The sequence below is a fragment of the Petaurus breviceps genome, unplaced genomic scaffold, assembly GCF_028583685.1.
Source record: "Petaurus breviceps papuanus isolate PSGF00001 unplaced genomic scaffold, PetGlider_PUasm1.0 90762, whole genome shotgun sequence".
In the NCBI taxonomy this organism is placed as follows: Eukaryota; Metazoa; Chordata; class Mammalia; order Diprotodontia; family Petauridae; genus Petaurus; species Petaurus breviceps.
This window is the reverse complement of record NW_027187339.1, coordinates 6,405,403-6,429,135: the sequence shown is the minus strand read 5'-3', so window position 1 is coordinate 6,429,135 and position 23,733 is coordinate 6,405,403. Positions and strand designations below refer to the sequence as shown.

General features: G+C 37.8%; 1 long non-coding RNA gene across 1 annotated transcript in view; it reads right to left on the bottom strand.

The window, feature by feature from the left end:
• Positions 1-23,733, bottom strand: part of LOC138146477 (uncharacterized) — a 260,767-nt gene that overhangs the window by 9,422 nt on the left and 227,612 nt on the right. Inside the window, exon 3 of the long non-coding RNA XR_011164491.1 lies at positions 9,340-9,587. This is a non-coding gene — a long non-coding RNA (uncharacterized lncRNA). The remainder of the gene's footprint in view (positions 1-9,339; positions 9,588-23,733) is intronic.

The window sequence follows — 23,733 nt, the reverse complement described above, 5'->3', positions numbered from 1 at the left end:
ACAATCCAGGCATGGGGCACAGCCAGTACAAAGGTCTAGAGGAGGGAGATGTAGTCAGCCCCAAATTGCAAGACCCTAGAATGTGTGGAGGGGAGTAAAGTAGTAAGAAGGTCAAACGGTGAAGCTTATTTTCACCTCAATTAAGAGCTTTTGGAAAACAACAAGGAAAACTTAATTTATTTGATTTTTATTCATATCCATCCTTTCTTCCATGTAGGGAACATCTACTTGGAAACTCCTTTCCTGCCCAAGACTGGCAAATCATCTTTTATTTGATAAAAAAGGACTTTACTGGGGACACTGTTAGTTTAAGCACCTTCCCTATAGATATATAGTTAGTATGTGTCCAAGGCAGCATTTGAACCCAGGTTTTCATGACTGAAAACTGGTGTTCCGTCCACCATACTACATTTTTCACTCCCAGGGAAAGCTTACTATTATAATAATCATAATAATGGCAACACAACAACCTGTATTTAAAGCCATGTTGTAGCCATAAAGTATGATACACATTCAATGCTATACTGAGGAGAAAATGGGGTAAGATGGGGTTGGTAGCATAATTATTCTTAGCACCTCTATTTTACTATGAGAAAATTGAAACTCAGAGAAGTTGTGATTTTCTCAAGGTCGAACAACTACCAAGCCCTAATCCAGTGTACTTTTGACCATGACCTCAGAAGGTAGTTTAGGTTAAGGGCCAAGTATGTAGAACTGATAAATATGTTTTTTTTTGCTTTGTTTTGTTTTTGTTTCTTGGAGCGGAGAAGGCAAGGCAATTGGGGTTAACTGACTTTCCCAAGGTCACACAGCTAGTAAGTGTCAAGTGTCTGAGGCTGGATTTGAATTCAGGTCCTTCAGACTCCAGGGCTTGTGCTCTATTCACTGTACCACCTGTATAAATGTTTAAAGAAGATGGTGAGGTCATTGGACCTGGAGTGGTTAAAGAAGATTTCATGGAGAAATAATTTGAATTGGGCCATGAAAGATGCTTAGTATTAAGTCTGAAAGTTAGAGCATAGTCTTGTAGGTTTTATAACTAAAAGTGACCTTGGAGATCAGTGTTCTAGTCTGAACCCCTCATATTGCAGATTAGTCATCTGGGGTTTAGCAAAGTGAAATACTTTGCCCAGATTCAAATAGGTGATCCAAACGTGGTTGAGTTGGGATTCAAACTCAGATCTTCAGGGTACAAATGCATGGGTCTTGACACTACACTATGCACACAGGATTTAGCATTCTGGTCAAGAAAGAAAGGGTATGAAAAAAGCTGAGAAGGGTGGGAGGAAATGACAACACCAATCTGTTTGGATGGATGAGTTTTTGATGGGGAGTAGTGGAAATTCCTACTGTAAAGGAGGGTTGGGAGAAGGTTGTACAGGGCCCAAATTGCCAGCCTCAGTTGTTTGGATCAGTACCATAGTCACATTCTCTATCTGGTACCTCACATGATCTTACTGCCTGATTAGCCCACCATCTTTTTATGTCCTTAATGATATCTTTTATGCTGCTTTTAGCCCACAAGTCATCTTTGGAGAAATTCTGTAGCCTAATCACATCCAATGTGCATTTTCATGGACATTTGAGTCACCTGCAATTTTAATCTTTTCTCTTTCTTTTTTTTAAATCATAGTGTTCCATGATTCACAGTCATAGAGCCTCACTGAGAGAACACTATGGTTACAAAGTGTTACTTCATGTCAGAGAGCCACTTGAAAGTGCTGATTAAATTCTCAAATTTATTCCATCCTGATTTCTGCCAGTCATTCCAGTGATGTCAGGTTCATATAGAAATGGGCGTCACTAAATCCTATATAAGGATTCTGGTAAGCTCCACATTGACTTATTTTTTCAATTATGAATGGTTTATTGTGTTTTCATTTATTTTGTTAAATACTTCTCGACTACATTTTAATCTCATCCATTACCATTTGGGAGGTAGTGGGCCATAGGTTTAATCCTTCTAATCTGTTCAGTTCTGGACTTAACTCATTGTCCATTGACAATGCCTATTTAATCTCTGTGCTTTGATGAACAAAATTTTTCCTTTACTTGTTTTGTCTTATGTGGACTCCTGTAGTGCCAATGCAATATTCACAGCACTGACAGTGACTATGAATATGCCAGCATAGTTCTGAATTGCACAATATAACAGACTCTCCATGTATATATGATAGAAGCAAAACACTTATTCAGACACCAGAAAACCAAATCCCAACACCAGAAAGTCAATCATAGAAACAAAGAAGTTAAAAAAAAAAGCCATAACACAGCAGGGAGTCACACCATCCTTTAGACTTCCCACAAACAAACACTTACAAGCCTAGCTATCTCCTTGGCTTCATCCTTTCCTCCCTCCAGCTCTAACTGCCCTGACTTCCAGCTTCCTGGGTTCTGTTCTACCCTTCACCAAACTCCTCCCACAACAGGCTCCACTTGATTACATTTGACCTATTAGGGGCCAGGGACAATCTTCAAAGCAGGAAAGATCTTCAAATTCCTGTTACCATTACAAATCCTTATGGAGTAGCTAGAGATATCATTCAGGAAACCTTTGTAGTTGACAAATAGGTACATATGGAGAGCTTCACACTCAATAGGGAATCTCTCTCTTCCATTCAGATTTTGTTTTGGACATCATCCATGATACAGGTGTACATGTTTAGGGATCAAATATCTCCTTGTTTAAGATGCTTCATTTGATGTTGATAATCAGAGAGTCACTAAACAAATTAATCTCCATGATGATGTATATAGGAAATCCTGGGTGATCTTAGCCTATGAAAGGAAAATACTTCATTGTAGGAGAACCTTAAAGATGACATTTTGCTTTCTATTGAGTTATCAATAAAACCATAGAAATAGTGAGTTTTTTGTATTCTTAATACTTCTATGCCATTTGTGTTCCTATGAAGATGTCATCTTTCATAAAAAAGAATTGGACCACATCTATTGTCCTGATTATGTTTTTATCAAAAATACTCTTCAGATATATATCAATAGACTATTCTGATAAGAATTTATAGGGAGGAGAGCATAAACATATGAGTCTTTATTTGCTGATTCCTTATTGGTCATCTTTTAAAATAATAAAGGCATCCATGATATTTTATTTTCTTTTGAAATCTTTGAAAAATAATTCTTTGGGGTCTTTAAACTTGTTGCACATCTAACATTTATATATAGATATATGTATATGTAAATATACACACATATACATATATACTTTTGTTTATATGCACACACAGAGAATGTGTATACATATATACATATAGATATATAGACTATGTATTTATGTATATGTAATATGTATCTATATTATAAATATATAATATATGTATACATGCATACACATATGTGTGTATTATATATATAGGGCAGTTAGATGGCACAGTGGTTAAAGTGCTGGGCCTGGAGTCAGAAATAGTCATTGTTATGAGTTCAAATATGGCCTCAGCCAACACTTACTATCTGTATGACCCAGGGCAAGTCACTTAAGCCTGTTTGCCTCAGTTTCTAGTCCATAAAAAGAGCTGGAGAAGGAAATGGCAAACCATTTCAGTTGTTGTTTGTTTGTTCTTTGTCCTTTTGATCAAAGACATAATGGGAGGTGTCTTACTTGTTCACTAGTTGGATTTAAGTGAAGCAGGGTTGCACAAAGTCGTCAGCCTCACTCTCTTTTCTTGAGTTATGGAAGTACAGTGGTAGGACAAAAGTATAAACAACCAGTGATGGCCTGGGATGCAGCAGATGACTGTGGCATTTTCTATGGCTGACCAAACTCTAAGTGCTCCACGGCCACCAGCCACTGGAACAAATCATTCTCATTCCCCCATTCCTCCAGGGAAAGGAAGTCTTCACATGCTGGCAAAGACATCCCCCTAACTCACCAACAGGTCTGAAGTCTGTCGGTTACCATCAACCTGGCTAAGCCTGTCTGCCTACATGGTTTATTGGAGTGTGGCCCCTGTGTATGCTACAGTTTCTTGGAGGCATAGGTGAGAATTGGGTGGCAGGTGGACACCAAAGGTGGATGAGCAGCCTTGAAACGGGATTGGCAAGCCTTCACACCAGAGGTACTAGTCCTCCTGAACAACCCACAAACCACTCCAGTGTCTTTGCCAAAAAAAAAAAAAACCCAAATGGGGTCACAAAGAGTCAGACATGACTGAAATGAATGAGCAACAAACAACAAGTAAATATGTGTGTGCATGTGTGTATGTGTGTACATGTCAGTGTGTGTGTGTGTGTGTGTGTGTGTGTGTGTGGAGAGACAGAGACAGAGAGAGACAGAAAGAGAGACAGAGTGAGAGAGACAGAGAGAGAGACAGGGGGGGTGGTCTACTTTTCCTTATTTTATCTTTTCAATGTGATTTCTTTTTTTAGTATATTAGCTAGTAAGTATTAGAATAGTCTGAAGAACCCTTCCATTGCAGAGGGGAGCCTAATCTTTCATAAGACAAGCCACAGAGACTCTAAATATAGCACTCTTCTCTCCTTTCTGGAAACTTCTGAAAACTTCCTTGCTCCATACCTAAGTATGAGATCTTATCAGCCAAATTCCAACCAGTGACATTACAAGTGGGAATCCAGTCAGACATCTGACCAAAAATCTAAGATCTTTTCAAATTCTTCATGGAATTCTTCCTTTTCCTTCATCCTCTACAACATATGCTCCCATAATTTGCTATTGTCTTTACAATGGTCATTCTACTTATGCTCATTATGAACACTGCAGGGTTAGATGACCAAGAGTCCCATGCTTCCTCTTGCCTTTGGATTCACAATGAATCCACTTTTGTCAATACATATATTTGCCTCCGGGAAGTGAGCCTGTGAAGCATTTTTCCATTTAGATTTATTTTCTTTATGTCACCTGGTTTTATGTATAGAACATAGGGGAGTTGTTCAGTCCCACTAATAGTATACCAATTTATTGATCATATTTAGAATATCAGTAGTTAAATTAACATTTACAAATGGACCTGAGGTTATACGATTCTTAATTCTCTGCCTCTTTTTTTCTCACTGTATCACCATCATTCCAGAAGTAGAATGAGGTCACCCAGGACTGAGGGACATTTTCTATCTTTATCCGTCTCATGAGTCACTGTGGCCAAGTAATTCATTATCTGTTGTCCAACCTACTTGTCCTTTACTTGTATTCAAAATAGCAACTGCACAAATACAAGATGAGCAAGACATCGCTAGACAACACTTTGTTTGAAAGAGATCAGAGGGTGTTAGTGGGCTGCAAATACAATATGAGGTAATAGTATGACATTTTCCAGGCAGCCAAGAAAAAGTTGATTCAATCTGAAGTTGTCTTAATAAAGACATGATGTCCTGGATGAGGGAATGTTGACTTGAATATACACTGCTCTGGACAGATCATATCTGGAGTATTAGGATCAGTTTTGAGTGCCACATTTTGAGAATATTACCAAGTTAAACTGTGTTAAGATAGTTTACAAGGATGGCAAGTAAACCATTCTATATGGGAATAAATGAAAGGAAATGGGGTAGGTAACATGATGAAAGGAAGAATTCTGCTAAACCCCATAAGCTCTTCTTTGTTGTGACACGGTGGCAAAAATTTTTGTGGCAAACAATTTTGCCATTACAGGAAGCGTGTTATGACTCCCATTGGGGAAGATGACAAAGGAACAAGGAATTGCTAGGAAAATAAGGATATTTACTTCATGAAAATTCATTGAACTCCATGATAAAACAGTACAGGTGACATATAGAGAAAGTTTTCCAGTTAAATGGAGTGGAATTAAATGAGAAGTTTAAATACCTATGGCTAGAACTCAAGGTCCTACAACTTGAAGCCAACTTTTACCTCTTGGAAGACAAAGGATAGACAACAACAGCCACAACCACCACCTTTCCAGCCTATTCTCATGAATCTCCTCTCTATGAATGCCATGTTGCAAGCAATCTAGATGACCCTGCACTTTCCCAAAACACACTGGATAATAATATTCCTTTGCTTTGATTAAGATTGTTTCCTAAACCTAGAATGTCTTCGGTCCCTCTTTTCACATTTCAAATCCCTATCCATGGTATCCCTACCCATCCAACTAAAATGCCACCTCTTTCAGGAAGCCTTCCAGGAACACAACTAACATAATGACCTTGGTTTATAAAAACCCTAATACCAGTATAATTATATATATATCGCCGTGTTGGCATCATATACAATACTAGTATCTGCTAAATTCCTATGTTTTATCTAAGTTTTATAATTTCCCTAGAGCCAAGCACAATGATCTGCATAGAATAGGTATTTTAAAAAGAGTTTGTGTTTTATGTAGTATCATGTTATTTTTTATAACCATGAAGCATTGGGATTGTAAAGTGTGATATACAATTGAAAAAAAAGGAGAGATTTGGAAAGCTGGGTATCTCTGTGGTCATATGTGGAATGGATTTTGAAGGGAAACAAACAAAAAATGTACCAATATAAACTTCAGTCTGGAATGTCCTACCTGTTTTTCTTCTCCAGTACAAATTCTACCCATTCTTCATGGCTCATTTCAAGTCCCACTTCTTCCATGAAGCCATGAAGCCTTTCCTGAATAGTTGAGCTAATCAACAATTGACTTATGAAGTCCTTCATGTTTACTATAGCTTACACTGGTCCCTCCTTTTTTAATGATGATCTTATATTTGTGTGTGTGTGTGTGTGTGTGTGTGTGTGTGTGTGTATGATATATGCTTATCTCAGGGAGATTTTGTGCAGATAAAATCAGATAATATATATAAGGGCTATACAAGTTCCAAATATAATTGTTCTAATTCTTATTTACCAAAAAAATTGCAAATTCCTAAAAAGCCAGGACCATTTCTTCTCTTCTGCCACATCTGACAAACACAAGAGGTTATTCTAATTTAGCACGATCATAGAAAGACTATCATCAATTAGGTTGCTCCTCCACTCCAATAGAAGTTCCATGCCTGCGTATATACTAGTTGGGTGCTATGACAATTATAAATATTGTGGTCATTAGAAAAATACACTCTTTGGGTGACAAGGAATGGTCAACTAAGTCTTAACAGAGACTACATGAATTGTAACTGGAATCTGGGATACTTAAGTTCAAATGTCTCAAAGATTTGCTGTGTGACCCTGGGCAAGTCACTTAACTTCTCTGGTAAGACTTTGTAAAGTCTTTTGCTTTCTCAATTCTAAAATGAGGGGGCTGAACTCAATGTCCCTTTGAACTCCAAATCTGCACTTCTGTCATGGGATGATCCCTATGCTCTCATTTCTTCCACTTTCCATCCCCCTTCATTACCACTATTAGTGAGATCATTTGGCCCTCCTTCTTTACAAAAAGACACTTTCATGGAGGTGATAGACCAGGAAAATACTAGACTTACACCAGAAACAAGATTTTATTGTATGTTGGGGAAGTGTATAATTGATATGACTTACCCTGAGAGGCTCTCATTTAAGACCAAAATATAATCAGCCATACTGCAGTGAAAAATCATGATGGAAGTTTCTTTTACATAGCAGTGTAGGGTGAAACATAACCAAGCGAGTCCCACTGGTCATTAAGAACCGTTCTGACTTCAGTGGGGTCATGTTAGGTCAATGTAGTTGCATATATTACTGACTCCCATATTCCAAGTAAGCATTATCTTCAAATCAGGACTAAAGCAGTCTCAAGGAATAGACTGGTAATACCATGGCTGAAGGCCTGGACTTATTATACAGCCATGAGCACTATTGGGGAAATCTATCTCTCCAAAGATAAGAGGAGGGAGAAGACATATGATTTGAAATGTTGATAAGCTATACTACTACATTCATTATGAATTATTCAAATATTATTATGAATTAATAATTCACACTAGGAATTAATTTTCCCACCAATGTAAAAATGTAAGAGGCAAGATTGATAAAATGCCATCCCCTGGCCCCTGACCACTAAGTGCCACATTCATGAACACCTAATCCACCAACCCAGACAGACTCTGACCCCTCCTTAGAGTGTCTCACCATGGGTCCAGAACCAGAGTTTGAAAATGCTGCCTACCCTGACTTGGATCAATTTAACTCTGTGCTTGTGGTTGCTCAGGGGAGAGTTGTACATTTTTTCTTTGACCTTAATAAGGAATTACATCAGATTTAATCGTCTAGCAGTCTTCCCCTGTGACAGAAGTAAAAATTCAAATGAAATGACTGCTGTTCATCTCAGCAGATCTGTTCTGGTTGGGGATGACAGCCCTGCATTCAAAATCCCTTTCCACTTGGCCACAGAGAGAAAAGGATAAAGACGGATTGCTCCCACTCCACCATAGACTATTACTTTCCCTATGTGGCAAGGAACTGGTCAAGTGCAGGTGAACAGCTCCCAGATGGTTTTAGCAGATGGAAACCTCTCAAGAAAGATTTGGAAATTCTTCAGAAAAAGAACCTCAATCTTTCTTCCTTCTTTAAAAAAAATATAAAAGGGACTATTTTAGAAAGAAAACTTAGAACAGAATTTCAGGAAATTCATCAGGATTTATAGAAAGAATTTGTGAAGGCTAGATTGGAAGATCTCAAACATACAGAGATATTCAAGAAACCCTGAATAAATGATAGATCATTCGGCATAAATTTAAAGGGGATGTAGTCTATGTTCCATTTGAGTGGTGGACATTTAAATTTTTCAATCTCAAACAGAATTCTGCAAAAGCCCCACTCCTGCAAACCTTCCCATGGAACCTTCCAAATGCCCAAACTTGATTGTGGAATAGCACAGCCAATAACATGACTTCTCTTAAGATGAAAAACCCATTATTCAAATGTCTCTTTCCTTGACATTTGGATGAGTAAAAATGCTATTTACTCAAATGTTTATTTGCATGTAATTACATCATCTTCATCATCATCATCATCATCACTAGCATTATTATTGTTCCTGGGTTGTGACTGAAGTCTCTAAGACATAGGAAACATGGATATCACCTCCACTGATCCCTACTGGCCAATCTTTTGTATTGTATAATGTAAGAGAGTTGCCCAGGGTATGAAGCGGCTAAGTGATTTCTCATGAGGTTACATAGCCAGAATGATTCCAAGGTCAGATTTGAACCCAAGTGTTCCTGACTCTAAGACCTGCCTATTATCCACAAAACGATGTTGTTCTCTTGTTGCTGCATCATAGAAACACAGTCTATGGAGTTGGAAGGGACCCTTGGTAGTCATTCCATCCAACTTCACACATATTACAAGTTAAAACAAGTCTCTGGGGCAGTACAAGAGAGAAAGAAAATAACTCATCTCCTCCTGGCTCTGGGAAAGCCCTTTTGTCCAGGCACCCAAGAAGTAAGAGCTACCTGAAGTGGCTGGGGACATTAGATCGGCATTCAGGCTGTCTGGAAGCATGTAGGTCCAGAGGACAGCACAATAAAGGCATGTATTCTATCAGCATTTTCCACTTTGCTCAAAATCATCCAGTGGTTCCAATCCCTGCCGTCTGTGAGATGAATATCTTCATGGTTACTTGAAAGAGATACGCTAGAATGGAAACTCCTCAGAGGAAAAGGGCTGCGTCTTTCATATGATCCATTCAGCACAAGGGACTCTGTAGGTAGAGAATAAATGGTAAACATCAATCTATCCGCCAGAGCAAAGGACATGCCCACGCTCATTTTAAAGCTAGATTCATCTGTTACTTCACTTGGTAGTCATGATTAGAGAGACAGAAAAATCAGAGGAGAGCGCTGTTACATATTCAAACAGTCAACAGTCAGGTTTCAGATACCAATTATGCTTTCAAGCCTATTGATTGCACATTCATTCATTCACTCACTCACTCATTCATTCATTCATTCCATACACATTTATGAAGCCCCTGTGTGCTGACATGGTCCTTTATGAAGCTAACAGTCTAGGAGGGGAATGAAATACAAACACATCCAGTATAATCAAAACCACAGCTATGATTTTTTTTACACTGAATATAAGCATCACAACTCATTTCCAGGAAGAGGAACAAAAGGTGTGGAGAAGGGTGTGGAGGCAGATATGGTCTTTTTGGGAGAGATAGAAAATCCCGGACAGTAGTCCTCATAGGTGATAAGCCAAGGAGGAGAAGCAGGCCATCTATTAGTTTTCTATTTTAAAGAATAATTCATCCTAACTAGGTGTTAAGGTCAGTTTCTTCACTCTTGATCTCTAACAAGCCTGACTGATAGATGGGGATTAGCCATCGCTATAGGAAGCATATAGTTGCTTTGAGGAAGAGGGCTGAAAGAGGGCTTGAAGCAATCCCTCTCTCCCCTAACCTCAAAGAAAACAAGCATCATGAGACCTTAAGGTTCATTGAGTTTAGTTTATTTACTTCACATAGGAGAAAACTATGGCCTTGGATTGGGAAGGGATTTGTCTAAGACTACAAAAGAAGGTTTATTCAATTCTTACTGAAATTGAGATGGAGCTGAGGTAATAACAAAGACCAGATACCAGAGACTCACAGAGTGGATAGAGCCAGAAGGGCTCTACCTTGGAGATCATTTTGTCTGTCCAACCTCCATTTTAGAGAGGACGAAATTAAAAGCCCAGAATTAGTGTCAGAACAGGGTCTAGAACTCAGGTCTTTTGGTTCTCAGCTCACCATCCTTCCATTCAGATTATGGATATCTGGGCTTCTGAGATATGACTATAGCTCACTACGGGAAACTGGCTCTTGCTAATCACCAGCCCCTGGCCTCATGATGAGCAGTTGAACACAAAGGATAGCTCCTCAGCCTTTCCTGATCACTTTCTGATATGTAGCAAAGCTATGTCCTCCAGGCTGAGAAAGGGCCTAGGCCTATTCTAGACTGAAGTCAGGGTGATGGGTGGGAGAGGCTTCAGACTGTTCGCACAATCACCTCACCAACCTGTCCTCTATCCAAGCTTGGGCTGCCAGTGCCATTAGCACTGAAGGGGGCTGGGTGTCGAGGCTAGTCATTCTTCTCCAATTTTAGTCAACCCAGAGATTAGCTCTTGTCAGCCATAGCTAGAGTAACCCTTGTACCAACTTTAAAGGCAATGGTTCATTTCTAAAATAGAACAGTAGAAGTAGGGAGCAAATAAGCAGAGGTTTAGGGTGGTGAAGGTAGTTGGCTTCTTTAAATACAACTTTAGTCCAAGATCAAAATCTAACCAGGGAGTTCACTTTATTTTAATTTTTTAAAAAATTAATTAACATTTATATTCTCATTCTCCCACTGTTCTTCCTCCTGGGGTTGTAATAAAAATACCTAGTCAGGCAAAACAAATTCCCGCAATGCTCAAATCCCAAAATGTGTTCCTCATTCTGCATATTGATACATCAGGGTCTCCCATCCCTCATCAGGAAGTCTGTATTGTTCTTCATCCTAGATTCAGTACTTCCAGTGTCTGGCACCAGGCCTGGCACATAGTAGTCACTTAATAAATGTTTATTGATTGATGTTGATTAGTTGGTCCTCTGGAATAATGGTTCATCCTATCATTAATCAGATTTCTCAAGTCTTTCAAAAATATTCGCAATGATGTTATAGTATAAATTTTTCTCTTTGGTTTGCTTATTTTATTCTGCATCAGTTCAATACACCTATATTAAAATATTTTAAACATCAAAAGATCTCAAAATCATGTAATTTTCTTTATTATCTGACTTTTTATTTTTACCATCTATGCATCTGCTTCCCTCCACTTATATGAATAATATGTAATGGCCTCCATGCTCATATATACCATATGTATAAATAGTAATATTCAACATTAGGTAAAAATCCAATGTGAGCTTAAAAACATGTCAAATGTTCCATATTCATTATATAAATAAAAGAGACCCTAGTCCCCACCACTACCACCAACCCCAAGACGCACATTGTCCAAAGGCAAATAGTTTATACTAGGTCAGTCAAGAGTCATTGGGAAATTAAAAGGATGTTCACGCAGAAAACAGAATTAACTTTCTTGATATTTTGAACACAAGCAAAATGAGCTTTCTGATGTTCAGTTGAGAACATAGCCAGTCTTTGATTATTGTCCATCACAGAAGAAATACATGCACATTGGGAAATTTTCCACAAAAGATCCTACCCTGGTGACTTCTCATTGTATAGAGTTGATCTAGGCTTCCTGAAGGCTGTGTCAGGAGATTGTAAGTTCTGGCAAATTCTACCATAAAAGAGAGGTCTAGAGAATTCTTTCAGCTACTCTCTGAAGACTGCCTATGTAAGTATGGTTAGCCAAAGTGGATGAGTACAATTGTCAAAAAGTCAAGAAGACCCAGAATGAAATCAAGAAAGCCATAATGCTGAGCAGGATGCCCAGTCTCAAGAAGTAAGTCATGAAGTCCCAAGACAAGAATCACAGAATGATAGACAAAATGAATAGGAAATCTGCTGTTCACTCTAAGAAAATGAAGAAACCAATTATTATCCATGCTAAGATGGTGAAGGCATCAAAGTCCAAAAAACCCTACTCTGTGTAAGCCCAAAGCCAAGTCTGTTGCAAAGAAGTAATTAATTTGAGGTTCTTTCCCCCCAGACAAACTTCTCTGCAACTTCTTTTATAAATGGACTCTTTATGATGAATGATTTGGCCATGCCAATTCGTGAAACAATGACAAATATGATACGGCTTTCAGTCTTGCCTGATTCTCTTATATTCATGTAGTTATGCTGGAGGTTGGTGGGAAAGTGGGAATAGAGGGCTTAGAGTTACCCAGATTTTAAGCTGATTCTCAATCTTAATTTAACTAGTGAAACTCTAAATGTGAGATCCTTGTCTAATGATCAATGAACATACTAATGGAAGAACTGAATGATATCAATAACAACATCTTCCTAGAAATGAAAACCAAAGGTAAAAACAAGTGGTAGAGAAAAGGGAGGGTGTCTAATGGCTTCTCTTTTAGTGGTAAATAAAGGATTTAACTAAGTTGGCTTTATGGCAATTCCAATGAAAATAGAAACATTATTTCATAAGAGACTTGGTCATCTTACTTTGAGAGTGGTCAATTATGTGCATAAGTGAAAAAAAAGACCTCCATGAAAATAATTGCAGTTTTATGTGAATTTGTTGCAGGTATAAGAAAGTAAAGGAATTCTACAGAGTCTGAGAAGACTCTCAAATTAGCATATACTTTCATTCTTCACAATGTTAATCAAAAGGTGGTCATGTGAAAGTGGTAGAAAATATATTTCAGTATTAAGGAATAAAAGAAAGCAGTTTTACAATAAAAATGGACCCCTCAAGCCAATATAACATGAATACTTTCTTCAAAAAGAGATTTGGAATCCACTGAACATGTTGAATGCTAAATAACATCACATGTACAAACAATGAAACTGACTATAGGTTATATCTTAACAGACAAGAAAGAACTAATTATTTATTTGAGCATCATATCATGATCAGCTGTATTATGTATAGTTGAACCATTAACTTGTTAGAGAAAGCACAAACATTAATAAAAATTGGGAGAAATATGAGAAAATAAATACATAGTTAAGACCATTCCAACTTAATTTGTTTTAAAAAGTTACTAATGTCAAAATATAGAAAATAGATAAAGGAACAGACATTTATATGAATTATAACTATTTCTTGCTGGCATAAATGATTTGATACAATAGCCCCAAAGAACCTAGGAACCACCTTAGCTATCAAATACTTGATCTTAAACAACAGAAAGATATGATAGGCAAGTATAACACAATTCACAAGCATATTCTACTACAGAAAATAAAATACTTTGGAGGAAGACAAAGAACAGTGAATAGAGAGAAAACTTGAGAGTCAGAAAGAACAGACACATCCTGAATGAGTGACCCTGGTCAAATCACTTAACCTCTCAGTGCCCTAGGCAACCAGTTTTCATTGATGGTAGGAGTTTCTTCTGTGACTTCTCCCTATATCAATGAAATTATGGGTGTAATCCAGAAATGAGGGAAAGAAGGAAGGGACAGAGGGAGGGAGGGAGGGAGGGAAAAAGGAAGGAAGGAAGGAAGGAAGGAAGGAAGGAAGGAAGGAAGGAAGGAAGGAAAAAAATGGCAAAAAATCAATACAAGACCAATTAAATCACCCTAAGATAATTTAAGGATAAAATTAAAAGGAAGACAACAAATAGACGAAAAATGGAAAATATCTGTCAGTGCTTCCATAACAAACTATTATCTTCACAAGTGACAATGGAGTTTTTATATTTTAACTCTACTATCACACCAGCAAGTGGAAATGGCAATAAAGAACAGTGACAGGAAGAAAAGTTACAATAGATCAGAAATACACAGAAGGCATGTCTGCTGGAAGTGACAAAATTTTGAAGGTGGTGAGGGAATGATTTTTGAGATATCTGAAAGAAAAATGCTGAAATTTTGAAAAAAATATGAATACTACTTCTACTGAGAAAGGATTATTGAGAGAACATTATGATTCATACTCATAGAACAACTGACTTAGATGCATACTTTCTCACTACTACAATATACTTTATAGGAATGGTACTTACATTAATGGAATTCTTAATGAAAATGAGAGGAGATGACCAATACAATGAATACAGAGAAGAAAGGAAAGATCTACACGAACTGATACAGTGAAGTTAGCAGAGCCAAAAAGACAATATATACAATCACCGTAACAATATAAATGGAAACACTCAGAGAAAACAAAATTACAAAAAACAATCATAAAGAAATACAGCTCCAAAGAAAAGGTATGAGAAGATACCCCACACTTCACTATAGAAGTAGGAGATCCACAAGTGTGGTACATTGCAGCATTTTCAGACTTTTTTAATGTACTGATCACTTTTGCTGATTTTTTTCTTTTTTGGTCTTTAAAACCATTCTTTTTTATATAGGATAAGTTTCTGGAAAGAGGAGAGGGGGGACACACTAGAGAAAATACTGGTGATAAAGAAAAATAAAAGATATCAATAAAAATTTATTTTCAAAAAAGAAAGTGAGAGGGGAACAGGTAGGCTTTCATAAATAATACTTTATAACATGCCACCTGTTTACCACCACACAATTGACTAAAAACCAGGAAAAATACAAAATCCTTCTATGTATTTGCTTATCTATATGAAGTATTTGATTTGGTTAGGATCGCAATAACTCACAATTATATTGCTTTTCAAGGTTTCTAAAGTGCTTTACATACATTATCAATTCAGTCTTACAGTTTCTTTTCTGACAAGGCATTTCCCATTCATATAGCATGATGCAAAATTCCTTAATAGATGTAAAAGCACAGATATAACTTTGTTCAACATCCCCTAATTATTTACCTGGAGTTAGTCATAAAACAGGGAGATTTTTTATTTTTCAGGGTGTTTTCCATTGGTGTAAAAGATGTCCAATACAGAAACCAAATGGGAGAGGGTATTCTCTAGAGTCTATGAGAACTTCTGAATGTTTCTTTTTGTAGATTCCATTTTGTGGATATCATCATGTCTTAAAGACACTGCAGAGTCTTTAAATGAGATTCAAAACCACTCTGAATAGTTTGGTCCAAAAATCAATGCAGGAATAGCCAAACAGATTAAGAAAGTCTCTTGTTCAGATTCAGGTATACAGTTGTATGGACAGTCCATTGGGTTTGCCTGTAAGTACATATACCTTTGATAGCTACTACAGATGAAGAATGAGCTGGTCTCAGAACTAAAGAGATAAAATGGAGAAGACTACATTGTATCTTGGAAACTTCACATCACTTTCAAAGACCCCTATGCTTCTCTCTGAAAGAGAATCTGATCTTTTGAACATCAACAATCTTCCAATGATGTTATTTGTCTACAAATCTTAGAATAACACATTCTCTGAAGCACTGCATTTGGGGGTCATTCAAAGGTCAATGGAGAGATGTGGTGAAGGCAAATAGACTTTCACATATCACCAACAATCAACTGCGTGTGAAACACCCTCATTATCTATGGTCAAGTTTAAAGCACTGTTGTCACATCAATTAAAAACCATGACCCCAGTTATCCCCCATGCCAGACCATAGCAATTGACCTGTTAATTCCAAAGTGAAAAGGAACATTTTATTAAAATATTATAGTAAAGTAAGTAACAAGAATTGAAACTTGAAATAAACATTCTTTTCACTCACACACACGTGGTTCCTTTTTTCCATGCATCTAGAAGAGAACTAGTCATCTCCAGTGAGGTAGTATATGAATAAAACACTAGGGCTAGAGTCAGGAAGATCTGAATTCAAATCCATTCTCAGATAGTTACTTGCTGTGTGACCCTAGACAAGTCACTTAACCTCTGTTTGCTTCATTTTTTTCAGCCGTAAAATGGGGCTAATAATAGCATTATCTCCCAAGGTTTATGTGAGGATAAAATGGGATAATAGTTGTAAATTCCTTAGCACAGAACCTGACACATAGTTGGCCTTTCATAAATAATCATTTTCTTTCTTCATCTCCCTCTAACAGATGGCAAGAAGGAACTATTGTTATGAATACCCTCTTCCTAATTAGTTTCCACCTTACCCTTCTACACTAAAGGAGGGATGATTTCTTGGAGCTAGATCTACCCTGAAGCCCCTTGTCCCTCATCATAGTCTAGATGGAATTCTAGCACCCAGGATATTCTGGCCATGCTAATTACTTTCTCTTCATCCCGCTGCCTTTTTTTCCTACTTCAATCTCCCCTCCTGCCTCTGTCTTTATTGCCCATGCATGTCATGCTCTGATGTCAGATTTCCAAAGTGTTTTTTTAACTTCCCTTGCTATCAAGTCTCCACCTCCAAGCAAACCCTGTACTGAATGATGTTACCATGTAAGAGCCCCACATATAGCCTCCTTGGGAAGGTAAGTAAAAGGCTTCCTCTCAATGAATAAAGCTCTCTCAGCCTAAGCATTGAGGGAAATAAAAACCCATGAACATGACCTCTGCTCATGAAAGAATCAACAATCAACATAGAAAGCATTATCAGACATTCTACTACAGAAAGACGGGAGTTGATCTATAGATCACAGACTGTCTGCTAACCTGATGCCAACATAGTCACATGAGATTTGTAGGGGCATGTTGGGGAGACCCCCTATGGAGGATTTATGACATAAAAGGAATAAGTTGGGCAAGATAAGCAGATATGGATGGGTCAAGACCTGCTCTGCTGGAGGAAGTGTTTACATTGAGGAAGCCATAAGGCTCCCCTGAAACACTGAAGTATGAAGAGGGGCTCAAGGGATTCTGTCTTTTAAAATAATTTAGTCCTCATTTTTCCAGTGTCTAGCATATGAGTCAAAGATTGCTTTTTTAAAAATACCAGTGTGCCTTTTTTTCTTGTTGAAATGTTACATTATTCAGCCTGTGCCTTTGCAATGGGATATTACTCATAGGTCTAATTTCTTTGTCCTTTGCTGTGTTATTAATGTGTGTTCTCTATGGAGGTTTAATTTTGGAAGTCATTTTCCATAATATTGTCAAAAGTCTTATTTTATAAATGTGAGATAATTGGTAACAGTGCTCCTTGAAATCAAAACACTCTTCCTGCCTGAGAAATGCCATTTCTGGATGTTAGTAAAAGAGTATGACCCAGTGGTCACCAGAGCTCCATCAACCCTAGTTCTGGTAGAATTCATGCTTCATAGGAAAGAAAAAGGACTCTCTTGGAGCCTACAGAGAAGAGGACACAATAGGGCCATATTGATTGAGTTTGGTTAAGTTCTTGGCTCAGCCAATGGGTATTTGCTTGTTGAATATCTACTGTTCTTCTGACTTTTTTCTCACTTGCCAGTGGTTTGAGGGATGAGATACAAAGAAGGATTAAACATAAGGCCTCCCCACAAGAAGTTTTCAATTGAGTTGTGGATATAAAATTAGTAGACCTTCTTGTATGGTTTGTTGTCTATGTATTATGTTGTTAGGTCTATATGTCGTTCACATAGCTAAGTCCAGAAGGTTGGCCAGTAGGTGAAGATTTTTTTTTTAAATCATTACAACCAATGAAGATCATCTACCAAGGCATGAAAGGGCTGTGTTGGGAATCCATAGAAGCAGTTAGTCACAAGGATGAAATCAGAGTCAATAGCAGAAATTATAGGGATACAGTTCTTAAATTTTTTTTAAATTCTTATAAATGTTCAAGTGTAAATTTCTTAAGAGAAAGTGATTTTTAAAAATTGAGTCCCTAATGTGCTAAACATTGAGGGGAACATCAAGATTGTGGTTGAACTGAATGGAATTCCACATTTTTTGATGCAAGGGAATTGTTTCTTATTTTAGTTCCTCAGACATTTATCACTAGCCCAAGGGAGATATCCTTAACTTCTCCCTCTGGTGAAGAAGGACTATTCTCCCTCCTCACTGACGTAAAAGCTCCTTGGGGAAAAAAAAGACTGTTTTCATTTTTGTCTTTTGCATTACAAGAAAAAGCGCTGGCTCTGAAGTAAGAGGATCTGGATTCAAATAATGTCACTTACTAGCTTATGTAATATTGTAATATTAATCTCCATGGGTGTCAGTCACCTCACCTTATCAATCAACCTTAGAGGGTCGACCAAATGGTCTCTGATATCCCTTCTGGTTCTAGATTAAGGGTTCTAGAATTGTGTGTGCATGAGATAGACTTCTTTGACACTGTCAAGGAAACTATAACATGACACCATCCCATGAGGAGCTTACAATTCAGTTGAGACGAAAAGTATTTTCATAGTTCATTGAAACCTATGCAATCCTTCTTGTAATGATATTTTTAATGCATAAAATAAAACACATAGAATTATAGAGGAAAGCAAAGGTTAATGAAAATAAAGATATAATCCCCCACCTAAATTCAAGTTAATTGATCCCTAGAAATCTGCCCATGAGCTCCTTGGAAGTCTGTGGACCTCAGGTCTAAGAAGAACCCAGGCTTGTGATGCTTAGCACTAAGGGTACCTGCTGCAGAATTCCCACTTAATACATGTGAATTGAATAAGCAAGTCAAACATATCCAACCCTTAGCCCAAGGTCCTAAGCCCCAGGTGTAATTACAATAAGCTTGTTTTTTTTTCAGGTTTTGCTCATATGTATTATAGCAAAGACACAAAGCTCCAAATCTAGTACTTTTTAAACCTTTGAAGTTTTTCTCTTTGTTGATTTTGACAGTTACAGGAAAAAAAATTATATTCATGTAAAACTGAACTAAAGAAAGAAAAAACACCAGCAGTGTTCCAAGAATGTTAAGGGATTGTCCAACCCACCAAAAGCCACAAAATTCAAACAATCAGGACGGACCCTTTGCCCTGGAATCGACCTATTGTCCAAGCCCATTTTTCCCCTTTGTTCCCTTGCCCAAGGGGGTGACTTAAGACACAGTATCATTTGGGCGTTTTCATGCTCTCTCCTTTCTTTCCTGGCTTTTTCCAAGTTTCTTTCCCAGCTGACACATATTAAAAATTTAAAGGCCTGCTCTTTTGAACAGTGATCAAAATTAAGCTATTACCCACTCAGGGATATTTACATAGAGCTGCCCTACAGCTGCTTAACAGGATTTTCCAACTAAACATTTCTTTTGACCCTCCTGTGTCATTAGCCAGCATCAGACTATTGGGTTACTGCATGAGGGTGGGTTTTCTTTTTTCCTTTCTTTTCTGTACATATGATAAATGGCCACTGGGAATTATTTACCAAGTAAATAATATAATTCCAGAGCCTGCTGCAGTTATAGGAGACGTGCTAATTACTTTTAGATCCTGCTACATGCAATTTGCAAATAAACTGCAGAAAGTAGAAACATGTAATTAGTAATTACCATGGTATGTAGAGATGCTGCACTGGTGAAGTCAGTCTATATGCCTGAAATCTGAAAAAAAGACGAATTGAGCTGGGTAGAAATAGAGCCTGGTACACTTCACCCCAAGGCCATTGCCAAGGTTTTTATTTAGGCAATAGGTTCCTTAAAAGAACCTCTAGCCAACATTGCAAATCCAGGGGAGTTCTCATTTCTGACTTTTCAGGTGGTAACTAAGAGATGAGAGAAGATCAAGAAAATGGCAAAAGTTAAGTCATATGATTGTGGAGAAATCATGTCATTCCACTCCTGCTCCCCACCCATTACAGATGAAGAAACTGAGACCCAGAGGAGTACAGTGACAAGCCTAAGGACATACAGGTCATATGTAATTGAGGCAGGCTTTGAATTCAAATGCCGCCTTTCTAGGTTGGTGACCACAGGATGACTAAGTGTCTCAAAGTCTTAGTATGTGTTCAAACAGTCACCTTCTCTCATTATACATCTAAAGGAGGTCACAGTGCTGAGTTAGAAAGTCATTAATGGCTTGTTGGGTCTATATGAATCTTGTTCAAATGATTTTGTTATATCCTCTGGAAAGAAAAAAAGATTTTGATGGAATTGACTGGCAGATTTTGACTTTTTGCAGATTCTTAGAATTTTAGAGTTGCAAGACTTCAGAACTTATTTTATATTATTTATTTACTTGGTAGGTAAGTAAACCAAGGTCCAAAAAAGTAAAAGTGCATGCTGAAAATCACATTGTGGTATTGAGAACTTAACTGCAACATCACCAAATTACCAAATCTTAGATTTAGAAACAATCTCCAAAGCTATGTGGTCCAACCAGAACATGAGAAAATTCATATTAAAACACACACAAAAAAACTAATGTTTTTCTATTGGTCCTCTACAGCCTTAATGAAAGTGTCTTTTGAAAAAACTCCATTGTTGGAGTTTGAAAAACTCCATTTATACCATACCACCAGATGATAGAGACTATAGGAGGACAAAGCAACCATAGAGAATGCCCTAACTTAAAATCTCAGGGAATCCTAAATTATATGTGTGTGTATGTATGTATGTATGTATATACACATACATACACACATATATTTAATATTTCTGGGACTCATTATTGCTGGTAGAGATCACTCCCAGTCTAGGCTCTGACTAAATTCCCAAAGAGAAGAGATAAAGAGATTTGATTAGAAAGCTGCAAGCTTGAGTGAGCCAGGATTGCAAAGTTTAATTTGTTGGGTGTGGGGGAGGGAATCAGTGAAGGATTCTGTATGTCTTTATGTCTGCCCAGTGAACTCTTGATAGGGAGACAAATGGCTTAGGGAGCTGAATTTGAATGACCACTCACATCAAGTCTTAAAACTCCACCACTCTCATCATGCCAGCATTTCCAGTTCCACTGCTGAAAGAGTAAGATACAGAGAAGTGTGTCTATTTTGTAAGATTCCTCTAGTTTTGAAGAATAATCAGTATGGCAGCAAAATCTGTCTACTTTCTGTTTCATAAGGCTCAGATAGGATAAGAAGACATGAAGAGTTTGTGATCTGGGTGGTACAAGGAGTACCCAATGAGATGAAATCTTAGCTCTCTCAGAGTATCTACAAGCTGCTAATAGCAGGATTGTTGAAGGGTTACGCATCATAGTGAAATGGCTAATTGGAGATCATGGTCTTGTTTACAAAATGGCAGCCTTGTTCACTGGAAATTGTGTCATTGGTTACCATTTTCTTCCCTATGTGAAAAGGAGTCTGCTCTGCAAAATGTAAAACGGGATCATGAAAATTTAATTGTGGCCTTGGAAATTAGACCCAGAAAAGACCCATTAGGGCATCTAGTCCACTCTCCAAGGGCCAGTTTGGGATTCTTTCATATAACATATTTTCTATTACTTAGCTCAGTCTAGCTTTAAATATCTCTAGGGACAGAGCCACCACCATCTTCTCTGGAATACTATTTCACAATCTACTAGATCTTACTTTAGGGAATTTCTCCCTTTTATTTAGTCTATGTTTTCCTTTTAATTTCATTCTGCTTCCCCTCTATGACCAGACCCAACTACTCACTCATTTCCCCACTCAGAATAGTCACACCTTTCTGCTATCAAAAGCCCACAATCTTCACTGGTTGTTCCTTAGCAGGAGCAATACTGAATAAAAATAATGAGTTTGTTTTCTGCTAAACTTTTAATCCCTGTTCCATGTCTTCTTCCTTCAGTGCTCAGTATCCTCATCTCTCTTTTCTCTTTCTCCTTTCCCTACTTGCCTTCAGATTTTTTTTTTTCTTACTGAGGGACCACAGCACAGAATCATGGGGAAAAAAAAAAAATATATATATACATATATATATATATATATATATATATATATATATATATATATATATAAAATACTTGGGTTCTAATCTCAGGTCTGCCCCTTCCTTATTGTCTGAGTAACTGTGGGTAAATCAGTTAATGTCTCCGCGGTTTTGATCCCTTGTCCCCAAAAGAAAGCAAACACATACACACAAACACAAACACGCACACCAGCACCCCCCCCTAAAAAAAACACCCAAGGAACTAGGGCTAAATTATCCCTGCATTCCTTCCTAGTTCTGATACTGCATCTGAAAATATATTTGGAGGGGGGGGTGTCTTTTTTTTTTCTTTTTGGAGGGCAATTGGTATTAAGTAACTTGCCCAAGGTCACATGGCTAGTTTTTTTTGTGTTAACTGTCTGAGGCCAGATCTGAACTCAGGTCCTCCTGACTCCAGGGCCAATGCTCTCTACTCACTTCACTACCTAGCCACCCCACTGGTAGGTGTCTTAATCTGTGATTTTATCAGGGTACAGTACAATTACTACCAGTAAAGATCTGAAATTGGTCTGTGATTTTTAGTCACAGAGGGCATTAAGTGGTTAGGGGTCTTCAGGGTCAAACTGACAGTATGTTTCAGAGGCAGGTCTTGAACTTAGGTATTTTTCGGTCTTCCTGACTCACCCAGGATAGAAATGGAGAGGACATTCATAACTAATTCCACCACTAATTAGCAGAGAAACTTAAACTGCTCCATTTTTTACCTGGACCAATTCAACCAACCTTAGGCAACTAGTTGGTTTTTAGATTGCAAGATCCATGACAGCAGGGCCATCTTTCTTTTTCATATTAGTATTCTCAGGCACAGTGCCTGGAACAAAGTAGGTGCTTAATAGATGTCTATTGTCTTGCATTGCATTGATATACTGCCCCCATTCTTTTTTTTTAAAGCAATTGGGGTTGAATAACTTGCTCAAGGTTACATGGCCAGTTATTTCTGGGTGTGGTGCTAAGTATCTGAGCCCGGATTCAATCCCAGATCATCCCAACTCTGGGGCCGGTGTTCTTACTCACTGAGCCACCTGGCTGCCAACCACTCCCATTCTTAAGGCTCATTATTTTAATGCCAGGCTTAGTGTGTATACTTGATTTGTTTAGTCCATTGCAGTTTAGAAACCCCCAAATTTGAGAGAGTTGTCTGTTTCAACCTCCCTGGATGCAATGATTACTGGTATGTTTACCATGGCAAGTTGTCACTTGGGATAATTTCTTCTTCTTCTTCTTCCTCTTCTTCTTCTTCTTCTTCTTCTTCTTCTTCTTCTTCTTCTTCTTCTTCTTCTTCTTCTTCTTCTTCTTCTCCTACTACTACTGCTACTAAATACAAACACTTAACATGTTGACTTTTTCCACAGCTTTTTTCCTTCCTCCAAGAACCTCTCCCTATAGAGAACTTGCAACAGGTTCCCTCTCAGAACTGGAAGTCAGAAGAACCTGGACCTCTCCTCTCCCAAGCTCTTACCAACTCCATACTTCATATAGGCCGGTAACTTCAGAGTATTCTCTCAACATTCTCTACTGATGAGGACAGTCTTATGCAAATGGAATTGAAGCCAGGTCACATTAATAAAATGCCTTAAGATAAAGAAAGACATTTTTTGTCTGCCCTGGAGACATTAGTAGTACAAGGAATTGTCATC